At 40.0% G+C, this 14,671-nt stretch overlaps 1 protein-coding gene across 1 annotated transcript in view; it reads left to right on the top strand.

Annotated features, from left to right (window-relative positions):
- Positions 1–14,671, top strand: part of SKAP1 (src kinase associated phosphoprotein 1) — a 382,402-nt gene that overhangs the window by 279,737 nt on the left and 87,994 nt on the right. The gene's annotated exons all lie outside the window — the stretch shown is intronic.

The following is a 14,671-nucleotide window of genomic DNA, read 5'->3' as shown; positions in this document are numbered from 1 at the left end:
GAGAGAGAGAGAGAGAGAGAGAGAGAGAGAGAGAGAGAGAGAGAGAGAGAAATGAGAATGAGAATGAGAATCTATCTATCCCCTCTTCATCCAGCAGTTCCCTCTCAAGGGCTTAGCTATAATTGCCTCTACCACTAGCTGACCTAACGAGCTTGGGAACGCCACATTCCAAACTAGCTTGATTCTAAGAGTTGATCTGAATGGAGGAAAACTTTGAAGCTGGCACCTAGTTGGGGAAAGTAGCACAACACGCAGCTTGAGAGATAGAAACACCTCAGACACTTGCCTACGATTGACCTTTACTGCCCTCTATGGCTCCAGCAGAGAAAATCCCTCAAAGCCTATAGAATAAACACTAGAACACAGACTAGAATAACTCGACAAATCTCAGGTTTAAAGGAATTATTTTTCACTGAGTATCAAGTTGCCTGGGATCTTGAGATCTCTACATATTCTAAGCTTAAGGCTGCTATTTCCTAATATAGCTTACCACTACTTAGGTAGACCAAGAGTAGCAGAGGAGCAGCTTTGTCCAGTGGGAAAGTGAAGAGATTTAGGAGAGGAGTGGTTCCTACCCTGCAGGTGACGTGTGATACAGACTATTTGATAAAGAGACCACAGACATCCAGGCCCTTAGTCCAAAACTATGAGTTGCCCTGGGCACATGTGCCTCACTGCTTCTTGTTGTTGTTGTTTCAGTCATTTTTCAGTTGTTTCAGACTCCTGGTGACCCCATTTGGGGTTTTCTTGGCAAAGATACTGGAGTGGTTTGTCATTTCCTTCTCCAAGTCATTTTACAGATGAGGAAACTGAGGCAAATAGGGTTAAGTGACTTACTCTGGATCACACAGCTAATAAGTGTCTGAGGACAGATTTGAACCCAGGAAGATGAGTCTTACTGACTTCAGGCCCAGGGCACTCTATCCACTAGGCTTTGTCTAAAGGAAGTAAGAGATTCTATGAGGTGGAGGCGAGAAGGAGGTGAATTCCAGGACAAGTGATGGCTAATGCAAAGGCACAGAGTGGGAAATACTGTGTATGGGGAACACAGAGATGCCAGCTTGTCCAAACCGTAGAATGTGGGAAAGGAGACTGGAAAGATAGGTGGTGGGGCAGGTTGTGAAGGCTTCTAAAAGCTAAAAAGGGAAATAGACATTTTGTCCTAGAGGCAATTAGGAGCTACTATAGTTTTTTTTTTTTAGGACGTAAAGAAACATTTATTAAGTGCCTACTGTGTGCTAAATGCTTTACAAATATTATTTCAACAAATGTTACCTCCTTACAAGAACCCAGAAGTATGTTGTTATTATTATCCTTGTTTTACAGATGAGGAAACTGAGGCAGACAAAGGTCAAGTGATTTGCTCAGGATCACACAGCTAGTAAGTGTCTGAAGCCAGATTTTAACTCACTCCTTCCTGCCTCAAAGTCTAGTGTTCTGTCTACTGCACCACCTAGTTGCCTCGAGTAGTAATATAGTAAGATCCTTGCTTAAGGAAAGTCACTTTGGCAGCTATGTGGAGGATGGCTTGGAGGAGGGATAGAGTTGAGGCAGGGAGGCCAATTAGAAGGTTACTGAAGTAGTTCAGTTGAGGGGTGACAAGGGCCTGAATTAAAGTGTTGGCTGCATGAGTAGAGAGAAGGGGTCGTATGGGAGAGATGTTGTAGAGGTAGAAAGAGCAAGATTTGGCAATTGATTGAACATGTAGGGAGACTGAGGATAAAGCTACTGTCCGGGTGGACAAGAAGAATGGCAAGCTCTCAAGGGGCAGGTTTGGGGTGGGGAAAGATGATGAGTTCCATTTCGAACATGTTAAGTTGGAAATGTGCTTGTAACATAGAAATTGTTATTTTAAAATTCTTATTGGACATTTAAATTCTTTCTTTTTGTGGAATGAATGAATGAAAAAGCACTTATTAAGTGCTTACTATGTTCAAAGCACTATACTCAGCCCTGGGATACAAAGAGAAAGATGACAGTCCCTGTTCTCAAGGAGCTCATGAACTTTCACCAGAGACACCACTCATAGAAGAGGTTTCAGCTGCAAGTCAGATGGAAAGGTCCAGTGGTCCTTAGGGTACAGCTGCAAAGCAGATGACAGTACATTTTCCTTAGTGTCATTTCCGCAGACAAAACAGTATCTGTTCCTGATGTTCAGAGATTTGACAGTGCCAGGGACTTTGGTGGTGACTTTTTTCTGAGTAGCTCTGTCTGTTCAGAGGACAAGGATTCTATCATCCACAGAGGCTTTTGACAGGTTGTATCTACCCAAGGGAAAGTAGTCTAGTGCTTGAGGAGGAGCTGAGGTTCAGAAGGGAGAATAAGGGATCCCACAATTGTCTAGGAGCTGGACTGGTTGCCTTGGAGGTGCTGCTTTTCCTGGGGCTGATAGGCATAGAGTCCTGAGCTGTCTTCACCAGGGTCTGAGGGGCAGTAGCAATCAAGGTGGTAGTGGTGATTTTACTGGCCTAGAACATACCACCCTCCTCTGTCTCCCTTGGTAAGCCTTGCATGTGGAACATATGTGGTTGAATTTGAGTAAGTTAAATGTCCATTCAGTACAACTCAATTGTGCATAAACACGAGCTACTACTCCTACAATTTCTACCACTATTAGTCAGGAGTAAATACCAACCACTAATCTTAAGAAAGTAATTGACTAGATATAGACCAGCTCCTGGTAGTCACTACTCAATAAATATTTGTTGAATAAAAAAATTAGTAAATTTATTCATGGTTAGCTGGCAGCTCCCACCAACTTGGTGTGATGTAAAAGATGCTTGGTTGATCTGGAATCAGAAGACGTGAATTTGAATCCTGGATGTGCCATTTGTGAGCTATATGACCTTGGGCAAATGTACCTCCCTTCCTCAGGTCCAGTTTTGTGATGTGTAAAATAAGGGAGTTGCAATAAATGGGTCTCTCAGTTCCCTCCCGACTCCAAAGCCTGTGATTCGATATTCCTCTTTAGACCTTTCTTCCAACCCCCTCCCCTGCTGTGGTTTCCTCGAAATGGCAGGTGAGGTACATGATGAAATGCATCAGTTGCGAGATGGAACTCCTATTTGTCAGGCTTGTGGCATCTCTCTGGGACAGAACTCTTCCTCCTTCCATTATCCTCCTTCACTCTCCCTTCATATTCTCTTCCTGTCACTGTCACTGCTGCCACCTTTCCCCACCTCCCGCCCTTCCCCCTTCCTTCTCGGTCTTTGTTAAATCTGTCATTCTTTGTACTTGCTGTCCTCACACTCCTCCCACTATTCCTAATCTGAATTTGCAATCCAAAGAATAAAATAGTGAATATAACAGTGGAGTGGTTGATAAGAGAGGTGGCCTCAGGATCCAGCAGTTGTTGTTTAGTCATTTTTCAGTTGTGTCTGACTCTCTGTGACCCCATTTTGGGATTTTCTTCTCAGAGATACTGGAGTAGTTTGCCATTTCTTTCTCCTCATTTCACAGATGAGGAAACTGAGGCCAACTGGGTTAAGTGACTTGCCCAGGGTCACACAGCTAGTAAGTATTTGAGGCTGTATTTGAGGATTTGAATGCGGGTCCTCCTGACTTCAGGACCAGCACTCTATCTATTGTGCCACCTAGCTGCCCCACCTAGCACATAGTAAATGCTTAATAAGTGTTTGTTGACAGACAGACTAACAGACTGCTCTAACCTGGTTGGAACGTAGAGTGCAGGAAAATGGGCAATATGAAATAAGACCAGAAAAGTAGGTTAGACTTTAGTTGCAGAGGACTTTTAATTGTGAAGTTACCGGATTATGAAATTCATATTTTATCTTAGAGATGATAGAGAACCCCTGAAGATTTTGAAGGAAAAATGGTGCGTTCAGATCTGTGCCATTGGAAGGTTATTTTAATAGCTGTGTAGAGGAGAGAGGAAAGACTAGAGGTATGGAAACTAATTAAGAGGCTATTTTAATAATCCACTTGAGAGGTGTTAAGGATCTGTTTGTTGAATATTTTGATGAGTGAATAAAGGAAAGAACAAATGAAAAAATAAATGAATGGGTGGGTAGATGAACTAACAATGTGTTTTTAAAGATATTTCCTAATATCATCCCACTGTTTTTACCTCCAGTAGAAAAAATAAGTAGTTCCTATAAGGTTTGAAAAGAGAAAGTGTGAGTTTTGGGGTTTTTTTAATAGCTTCCTCCTCTTCCATATTATATTCTGAAGCTATTTTAGGATTGTGCTGTTTGGCCCAGATCTATGTTCTCATACTGTAGTACTGCTATTACTTGCTGCTTTTCAGTGGCTAAAAAGACTCTAGACCATATATATCTTTGTGGGTGAGCACCTGATTCTGAAAACCAACCAAGTTTGCTGAGTTGTAGAAATACACATACAGTAGTCTAAGAAGAAAAGCAAATTTAAGATATTCTCATCAGCAATTGACCTTCACTAGAAGTCAGATTGATTACATTATGACATATAATAGGTCACCATTTGTAACCAACAGCATTCGCTATATGTGGTGTACAATAGTTATAATTATAACTGTTCACCCAAGTGATACAGTAAATATGTTGAAAGCTGGGATACATCGTACTCAGGTTTCCTTACATGAGATTGCTTGATTTTATTTCTAAAGGCTAAAAGTACTTTCACATCTGAGTAAAATCATGTGGAAGATGGATATAATGGCTAAATTGTCAGACAGCAGGTGAAGTTTCTCCTTACAGGTGCTACTATTTGATTCGTTGCCCTCAGGAATTGTTTTTTTATTTCTTTATTGTGTTCTCTTCTGTGTATTTTTATTTTAAATAGATTTTATTCATATATTTTATTTTTACATAGGCTATATTTCCTCCTTTATTCAGCATTGTGCTGGTAAATATTTAACAATCAGTTTGTGGGGTAGAGGGGAAGGAGGAGAGTATATGCAGGTCACACTTTTAAGTTTAAACTGCACTATTAACATTTTCTCCCTCACTTTCTTAAGCTTAGACAATCAACAAAACAATAAATCAAACCCTAATTTGTAGCATTTCCTGATTTCCCAAGGTGTAAATGCTCTCACTGAAAATATGACAGCCTGGCTGAAGCTGGCTCTAGCATACACTTGTCTGTGTCCCTCTTCTCTACCCTCCTAGAGAGCCATGCCTTATAACAAAGATATTTTTAAAGAGTAAGAGAAAAAAAATCAGCAAAACCAATCAGTACATCAAAAAGATCTGACATTATATTCAGTGTTCCACACCTATGGCAATGCCCCCCCCATCTTTGCAAAGGAGTGAGGACAGGTGTTTTCTTTGAGGACAGACTTGTTCTTTACAATTTCACAACATCCAGTTTCTAATGTTTAATAGTTCTTTCCATTTACATCAGAGTCCCCAAACTTATTTGGCCTACTGCCCCCTTTCAAAAAAAAAAAATTACTCAGTGCCCTCCTTCCCTAGAAATCTACTTTCTTTAACCCTTTAATGTTTTTTTAATTTGTGTCTTTTTTTTTTTTTTTGGTGAGGCAAATGGGTTTAAGTGACTTGCCCAAGATCACTCAGCTAGTAAGTGTCAACTGTTTGGTCTGAGGCCAGATTTGAACTCAGGTCCTCCTGATTCCAGGGCCAGTGTTCTATCCACTGCGCCACCTAGCTGCCCCAAATTTGTGTCATTTCAAAAAAATATAAAATATATTTTTAAAAAATGATATCTTAAATTTAATAATTTATTGTAAATTTGTGGGGTTTTTCCTGTATTGAAATTTTGATGACACATATTGCATCATGTAACCATATAGTATCATATTGTAAATAAGTCATTACACACACATATTCCTGCCAAGGCATTCTGGACTTCCCAACAATGTGCGACAAGCTCACCTGCCAACACTTGCTTGTTAAGACCTGTTGGCGGACTTGACCACTGATTGGTTATAACTTGCATTTTGTACATTTATTTGGAAAATAATGTAGTCACTATGACTTTAACTCTGCTATACAATAGATGAAACATGTATGAACAGTTTTTCAAAATTTTCTTATCTTCTTTCCTTATGCTTCCACTTCCCCCTTATGTTTTATTCAATGCCCTCCAATTAAGGCTACTACTGCCTCCCTGGATTGTTCCAGAACCCCCTAGGGGGCGGTATCGCCCACTTTGGGAATTTCTAGGCATTGTTATAATCACTGGACACATTGTTTTCCTGGCCCAGCTTACTTTATTTTGCTTCAGTTCATATAAGTCTTCCAGTGATTCTCTACATTTATCATGTTCATCATTTCTTAGAGCACCTAAATATTCTGTCTGTTCTATCCATGTACATACATCACTTATTAAAGTTCCTTTATGTCACCCACTTTTGCTGCTCTTAATTACAACTTGTTACAGGCATTATTCCCAGAATCACAGAAATTCAGAATTGGGAGGGACCCCAACAGTCAAACCTAAAAAATAATTGCCTCTACAATTTAGCCAACAAGTGGACATCCAATCTTTTCTTTGTTTTGTTTTATTTTTAACTTATGTAATAAAACAAGAATTTCTATAACATAGTATAACTTTTTTTTAAAAAAAAAAAAGATGATTGCACAAGAAACTGCAAATCTATTATGTGAAACTTGCTATTCCTTTTGAATATAGAATAAAGTTACCATGTAAATTTCTTTTTTTCCCTTATCCTCCCCCCATAGCTACCACTACCATACCCAAATATGAGTATATATGTAAAATTATTCTATACATACTTCTGTTTATCAGTTCTTTCTCTAGATGCAGATAGCATCTTCCTTCATATATTCTTTGTATTTAATTTGGGTATTTATAATAGTCAAAATGACTTGTTTGCTCAAAGTTATTCTTCAAACAATATTGCTGTAAAAATAAGATGGACATCCAATCTTTTCATAAACACCGCCGGAGAGTGAAAACTACTAATCCCCAAGAAAGCCCATTCCCTTTTGGATAGCTCAAATTTTTAGGAAGTCTTTCCTTTTTCTTTTTCAGGGTCCTCCTTAATCTGAATGCCTTCCCTCTGAAATTATCTCTAGTTTATTTATTCTGCATATATTTTGTTTGTATATAGTTGTTTTCATGTGTCTGTGTGTTCCCTAAGAGCAGAGACTGATTGTTGGTTTTTTTGTTTGTTTGTTTTGCCTTTCCTTGCAACCTCAGCACTTAGCAAAGAGCCTGACACATAGTAAGAGCTTAATAAATGCTTGTTGACTTGACTTAAAATCGTGTCTTTGCAACTTCTACTCATTTTTCCTATTTCTGCCCTCTGAGATCAAATAGAACAAGTTGAATCCTTCCTTTATATGACAACCCTTCAAATACTTGAACAGCTATCATGCCTTGGCTAAGTATCTCCAGTTGTTTCATCTGGTCCTCATATGGCAACCATTTGTCATTCTGGTTGCTCTCCCCTGGATGTTTTCTTCAATGTTCTTCTTAAAATATGATACCCAGAATAGACTCTGATTCTACAGATGTTGTCTTACCAGGACAGACTGCAACAGAACTCTTACCTCCTTATTCCTGGAAGCATCCCTCTCGTAATGAGATTGAATCCAATTTTTTTTTGCTTCCATATTTTGACTCAAATTGGTGTTGACATCCACTAAAACCTCCAGGTCTTTTATGGTCCAGCAACACCTCCCCCATTTTGTAATTTAAAAGTCAGTTTTTTTCCCCCAAGTTGACACTCTCTGTGAAAAAGGTGTTAAAAAGGAACTATTAAACTTCTCTTTTTAAATCAAGGTTTCTTCCCTAGATTTTAAGCCTTGCCCTATCACTCTATTTTTTTTTCCTGAGATGTCATTCCAGCATCAGAAGAGGTCTAATAAACCTTAGATATGAGAAGCATCTTTTCCTATGGGCCTCTGAGTAACCTTCTTGTGTTTTTACTTTCTTCTATTTACTCTCATCTTTCCCTTTATTGGAGGTAGCTACATGGTGCAGTAGATAGAATGCCAGGCTTGAAGTCAGGAAGACCTGAGTTCAAATCCAGCCTCAAACACTCATTAGCTATGCGACCCTGAGCAAGTCACTTAATCCTTTTTGCCTCAATTTCCTCATCTGTAAAATGAGCTGAAGAAGGAAATGGAAAACCACTTCAGCATCTCTGCTAAGAAAACCCCAAATGAGGTCACAAAGGGTCAGACATGACTGAAAAACTACTGAACTTTCCTTTATTGCACAGCTCCGAGCTTGACATATAGACTTCCATTCCTTTTTTGGAATGTTTCCATTTCACAGAGAGGTGCAGAGAAAATACATGAGCCAACATTGAAAAGTAAACCATAAGGCACTGGAATTTCTTAGAAGCAGGGAACTTCATTAAAACCATCATACCTCCTCCATCTGTAAATGGTTTTCCTCTGGTAAACGGAAGAGAACAAAGAAAAGAAGCTGACATTCCTCCCGTCATTTTCCAGGACTGGGTTCTTTCTTAGCTACCCTACATCCTATTATGAACTGACATATAGTGGTTGAAAACTAAGTGGTCTAGACTTACAGAATGTTTGTGCTATCCGAGATCTTAGCAATCAGTGAGGCCCATTCCTTCCTTTGCAAGGTAAGAAAACTGAGGCCCAGAGAGGAAAAATGATTGCATAGAATCACCCATTTAGAGTTGGAAGGAACCATAAAGATCATAGTCCAAACCCCTCATTTTAAAGATGAGGAGGAACTAAGGCCCAGAGAGGATAAGTGATTTTCCCAAGGTCACACAGGTAGTAAGTAGCAGAACCAAGATCTGGACCCAGCTTCCCTGAGTACAAATCCAGCACTTTCCCACTGTTGCCATCCTGCCTCTCAGTATGTCCAGGGTCACACTAATTAGTTATCTTCAATAAAGGCAGCTAGGTGGTACAATGGCTAGAGCACTGAGTCTGAAGTCAGGAAGTTGTTGTTCAATCTTTCAGTCATGTCCGACTCTTCATGACCCTGTGGACCACATCGTCCATGGGGTTTTCTTGACAAAGATGTTGGAGTGATTTGCTATTTCCTTTTCCAGTGGATTAAGGCAAACAGAAGTTAAGTAACTTTCCCAGGATCACACAGCTAGTAAATGTCTGAGTCTGGATTTGAACTCAGGTCTTCCTGACTCCCAGCCCAACACTCTGTCAGCCATCTTGCTGCCGAAGTAAGGAAGACCTAAATTCAAATCAAACTTTAGACATTTACCAGCCATGTGACCTTGGTCAAATCCAGGGATGGGGAACCTGCAGCCTTGAGGCCACATGTAGCCTAGGTCCTTGGGTATGGCCTTTTGACTGACTCCAAGTTTTACAGAACAAATCCTTTTATTAAGGGATTTTGTTCTATGAAGTTTGGATTCGGTCAAAGGGCCACACTTGAGGACCTAGAAGGCCACTCGTGGCCTCAAGGCCGCAGGTTCCCTACCCTGGTCAAGTCACTTAACATCTGTCTGTCAGTTTCCTCAACTGTAAAATAAGGATAATAATAGCACCTACCTCCCAGATTTGTTATGAGGATTAAAGAAAATAATCTTTGTAACAATGGCTGGCACCCAGCGATGCTTAATAAATGTTAGAGTTCTTGCATATTTTCCCACCTGTCCAGAGTATGACCCTTCTTGGAATCTCATTTAAAGAACTAAATGAAGTGGGTGCTGCCATTGAGCCAGGCTCAGGATTTTCTTGAATCCTATGACCTACAGTGTTTTGCTGCCATATTTTTTAAACTATTCTGCCTTGTTTGGAAGCCAGCTTCAAATTAGATATGATTGCACTTCAGTTTTGTTTCCTGTCTTTTGAAGGTATACTTTGTCAAAGACTTTGTATTAGAAAGTAAATGCGTTGTCCTCCAACCCCTTTCTTATATCTGCTTTCTGATTTAATTCTCTTTCTTTTTTTTTTTTAAGTGAGGCAATCAGAGTTAAGTGATTTGCCCAGGGTCACACAGCTAGTGTCAAGTGTCTGAGGCCGAATTTGAACCCAGGTCCTCTTGACTCCAGGGCCGGTGCTCTATCCACTGTGCCACCTAGCTGCCCCTGATTTAATTCTCAATGAATGATTCCATTAAGAAAGTTTAAAATAGTCTGTGCAGGTGGTTTCCATTTTCTTTGAAACTGCTGGTCCTTCAATTAATTATTTGTGCAAGAATATGTCATACTACAAATATGAGGCATCTAGATGCTACAGTAGATAGTGTGTGGGACCTGGAGTCAGGAAGTCCCATGTATTAATCAAACATTACTAGTTGTATGATCTTGGGCAAGTCACTTAACCTCAGTGTACCTCAGTTTCCTTATATGTAAAATGGAGATCATAATAGCAGCAACCTCACAGGATTATTATGAGGATCAAATGAGATAATAAATGTAAAGCACTTCCTAAGCCTTAAAACACTATGTAAATGTTAGCTTTCATTATCATCATCTAAGTCCACCTTCCAGATTTGAATATGAGGAATAAGAACAAACCTGAACACATTTTAAATGAAACAACAGAAATTAGAGATTAGAGAAAAAGCAACATAAGTCTTTTCTACAGTGAGCATTAGAGAAAAAGTTGATGAAGTAATAGTAGTGAATGTTTATTAAACTCCTGTATGAAAAGTAGCATTGTGGAGTAGAGAGCTGTCCTTGAAGCCAGAAAAACCTGAGTTCAAATGCTGCCTCTGACCTTGTGACCTGGGGCAAGTCACTTAAATTCTCCACTCTCTAGGCAGCTCTGTAATGATAAAAATGGCCAAAAAGGGAAAAGGTGCCAAAGTGCATTAGTAGCAGGAATCTGCAAATCCAGGAGTTCCCTATACCAATGAAATCGAAAGTCTGTGCTCCTATATGCAAGGTTGTCTGCAAGGAGCTTGAAACACAAAAGAGAAATAAACTAACCTATTTGCATACATCATAGACTATCATCCCTGATGCTGCAACTTAGCTTTTTTGTCAATTTACTTCTCCTTAAGAAAAAAGTGAAATTTAAAACTCAAAAGCTTCTGGAAGTGATTGTTAATAATTCACAATAAATTAATTTAAAAAAAGAAAAAAGTGAAAAGAGCAATAAAAAAACATGGCAGGGAGGAATCCAATACAGCAAAGAAATATTAAATAATTTTTTAAAAGATGTCTTAGCCAGTGGAATAACACAGAGAAGTGGGTTAAATGGAAAGAAGCAGAGGGAGAATTTGGAAGTTCTAAGGACAAGAGCAGTAGAACAGAGGAATCATAATGTCCATTCCTTTTTCCTGATCGTTAGGCCACTCAAATTACATACACATAGACATACATACATAGTCAATCCATGCCTTCCATGGGTGAATTCGATATATAGCTGGAACTTAACTGTAGCCTTAAATCTTAGATTGACCCAATCCTTTAATAAAGGAAACTGGCTAACCTTCACTCCAGATAGTCCAAGAACTATAGTTCATTTGGCATCAAGAAAGAACTTGAATTTAAAAGAAAAAAGAGGGCAGGGGGTTTCGTGTGAGGTCGAGAGAAGTCTTAAGAACCTAAGAAGGGGGAGAGGGGAAAGTTGAACAAAAGGTTAAAAAAAAAAAGAAAAGAATCATCGAGTCTCTTTTCAGGTTGATTTAGCAAAAGACTGAGCCAGCTGCCTCTAATGAAGGCTGGTGGGTGTCTGGTTTGTTCTGCAGAGACTCCAGCCAACGATGGTCTTTTTACAGTGGCCTCCTATGTTATTAGCCATGTGCTATGGCGCCGCCAACTGATTTCTCCAATTCTCTTTTCTCACTGGGCTAGAAAGCAGCTGGTTAAATAGGCCGTGACTCACATAAGCTCCTGTGTCTCTTTTATTGACTGCTTTCTGGAAATGTATCACATGCCAAAGAGTCCCCATTGTTGTAGCTATGCATAGCTGACTGGGGAGTCACATTGAGTGCTGAGAGATGGAATCCTGCCCTATAGTTTATTGCAGGGTTGGGTGTGGGTGGTGTGCAAGAATTTAAAGGACTCTGGGTAGGAGGAGAAGAATGTCTGAGAATTTCTTTTATCTTCATCTGCCATGAAAGTTGGGTGGCCATCACCACTGTGGTAACACACTTTTCTATCGATCTTATCTTTATGACCCCACATCCCTTAGTTAAGTGGGTCTGTTCTTATGTGGGTTATAATGAGAGATTAGTAAGCATGATGGTGCAGGTTGTGGCACTGACATACATCTGTCTGGTGCCTGATTGCAAGGATATCCACGTTTAGGTCTATCCGCAAGAGCTGTCCATTTCCAATAAATGCATCCATGGCCCATCTGTTCTTGCATTGTATTTTAAGACTCATCACCAACTGTTGCACTTGACAGGTGTGTAGATTTAATCACCACAAGATGTGGATTAAGCCATCCAGACTGTCTGCCACATCACCCTGTGTGTGACGCTCATGATGAGGCAGATGCTGTGCATTCACTAGGATCAACAATGCTTGATCAGTGGGACCCCTGGTTTGAGACACTGAGAAAAAACATCTTAATTGCTCCACTACATTCCTGCCTTGGTGTTTAGAGCATTGTGCTAATGAGGCCAAAGTCACTGTTAGCTTCACGCAGAGGAGAATTCTGTTATGCCATGCAGCTGGGTGTCTTGCACGTAGTAGGCATTTAATACTTTTTTTATTTGACACATTGATGTTTTTCCCACATTCCTCAGCCTAGTCATCTCTTTTGCAAATGCATGCTGTGAGCCATGATGGGCACTGGGGAAAGGAGAGTGGGAGCCTGGATATCAAACCATGATTTAAGGGAGGAGAGGCATAGAATTTCAGTGTTGGAAGGGACCTCAGCAACCACTTATTGAATCAAGCCCATAACCCCCAAAAGGCTCACCTCCACAACGTCCTCAACATGTGGTCATAACAGCCTTCTTTTCTCCTAGAACCAACACTAAATTTACCTCTTTGCTTCTGGCTCTGCCCTCGAGGAGCAAACAGAATGAGTTTAATTCTTATTCCACAAAATGCCCTTTCTAATAGGAAGGAAAACATCTTACGAGTACATGCATTACTAACTTGAAATTGAGCACTTCCGGCTAAGTGTGTGCCAAACTCCATTCATGGTCAACCAGAAAAGAGACAGACAGACAGACAGACAGACAGACAGAGAATTCAGCAACCTATTCTGCCCACAGTCTTAGGAAACAAAATCTGACTGCTGGCAAAAGCAGGTGTCATTGGGGCCTCCTAATTCTCATTTCACTTCTCTGATCTCTAGGCATCTTTATGCCTTCCGAAATGCTAACAGGGATACATACATACATATACACACATATATACACACAGAGAGACTGTGAATTAGCCCTCTATATTTCAGCTATTTATGCAACATTATTTCTTTGTTTTCTTGGTGGTGACATTCTTGAGGGGAGAAGAAAGCCTCACGATGATAATGTACTGAAAGTAAATGAAATTAAATAAGCGAAGCCGTGCTCATCACTACTTCCTTCCCCCCTGGGTAATTCAATTCAAGCTCTCTCTCTGATGGCAACTCACAGGGACTGTCTCTGTCACCCCGCTGGGGCCTGGAGTCTTAACATCTAAATAAAAGTTTCACTCAAGCATTTTTTATGCTCCTGCCAGCAGGATCAGTGAGCTGGTGTGGGCACATTAATGTAATATTCATACTCACAGACTCTCTCTGCACACGAGGCAACATCTTCCCATTTTCATAATTATAGATGTTCCATAAAATGGCATTTAGATTTGCATTTAAGAAAAGGGGGGGGGAGGTAGAATTCCAATAAAACGTTTAACATGTCTTTTATGAGTCAGTCTCTTGGCATCTTCAGCAAGATGTTGTGTCTCTGGGTTTAACAAGGTCTTTAAAAAAAACTGTGTGAAAAAAAGAATAGTAGAAAATTCTAAGCTGACTCTCCTCTCCTAGAGACCCAAATTTTGATTCTAGTCTCCAGCAGTTAAATATCTTCAAAAGTCCCCTTTTGCTTGGAGCTTAATTGGAAGGAAGGGGAACACTCCTGTCAAGTGTCTGCACTAGTATGCATGGGCTGTTTAAGCAGTATTTACACTCTGATTCCTGAACCCCTTCCAAACTGATAAAGACCTTGACCACTGCCTTCTTGGACAGTAGTATGCAGCAAAGGCCAAAAATTTGCCGGGGTTTCTAGAAGAGAGGAAGGAATCCTAGAAAAATGGACTTTCCCTTTGTTTTTGTTTGTCCATTGTTTTTACCCTGAGACCTATTTGTGAGGATGTATAGCCAGCCCAGAGTTTGCTAACAATAAAACACAAAGGTGAAAATGGGCCCCAAACAAGAAAGTTGACAATGTGCATGAACTAGATGAAGGATCTGGTGCTATAGACATGCTAAGAAGGAAGAGAAGCTTACCTGATGTCCATTTTTCAAAAATGACTCATGCTTGAAATGCAGCTGGTACAGGGAACCAGGCTAAGATTCGTTTATCTGAGATAGTCCTTTTTTTAGAACACATTATGATCACCTGAGATTCCCAAGACACTGAAGAGAGAATCAGGGGGGTTTCACACACACAGTGGTACCATGGTGCATACTTCTATTTTTGTCCCATGCATGTGTAGGGGGAAAGTGTTCAGCATTTTTAAAAGCAAATTAAAAGAAATTGATTGGTGTTTGGGGAATAAAAGGACTCTGAATATATCTACCCTACCTTTTCCCCCTCCATTTTTCCCTAATGATGAAATCCACCATTCTGATTTTTTTCTCCCCCCATCATTCTCTTTCTAGCTTCCTATTCCTTACAGCCTCTG

Source organism: Vombatus ursinus, unplaced genomic scaffold, assembly GCF_900497805.2.
Source record: "Vombatus ursinus unplaced genomic scaffold, bare-nosed wombat genome assembly UNPS02014801.1, whole genome shotgun sequence".
Classification (NCBI taxonomy): domain Eukaryota; kingdom Metazoa; phylum Chordata; class Mammalia; order Diprotodontia; family Vombatidae; genus Vombatus; species Vombatus ursinus.
This window is presented reverse-complemented; position numbering and strand designations above follow the sequence as displayed.